This window comes from Pteropus alecto, unplaced genomic scaffold (assembly GCF_000325575.1).
Source record: "Pteropus alecto unplaced genomic scaffold, ASM32557v1 scaffold75, whole genome shotgun sequence".
Lineage (NCBI taxonomy): Eukaryota > Metazoa > Chordata > Mammalia > Chiroptera > Pteropodidae > Pteropus > Pteropus alecto.
Window position 1 is genome coordinate 25366298 of NW_006440638.1, and position 529 is coordinate 25366826.

Consider the following 529-nt stretch of genomic DNA (forward strand, 5'->3'; position numbering starts at 1 on the left):
CCCCGGCCTGAGGGAGCCTCCCGACGCAGGCGCCTCGGTTCTGGAGGCGGGGCGGCAGAGGGGGCGGAACCTCCCACGTGGCGTCGGCCTGGCCCCGTTCCCGGTTCCCCGCCCCCCGCCCCGTACAGCTAGCGCTGGAGTTGGTGACCGTACTCTGCCACCGCCATCTTTTTTCTTAAAGTCCTGATAGAAGTGATGACCCTTTCTGATGGATTAAACGTGTACTGCACCATAATCTAAAATGCAATCACGCAACGTCTTGTATTTATTTCGGAGTCGTAACTGGTAACTAGACTTCTAAAATTAGCAATTTGATAAGCATTGTTGAAAGCTGAACTTTATCATTATCACAAAAGTCTAGGTAAGAGTCTTGTGACAACCCTAAAATTAATAAAAGCTATCCTGTATTGGGCACTTACCGTTAGACAGGGACTTGTAGGTGCTTTTTAAGCATCATCTTATTCCCAATCACAGAAGAGCAGACTGGTTCAAAAGCATGGGCTTTGTCAAAGCGCATTCCCTTAGTTGG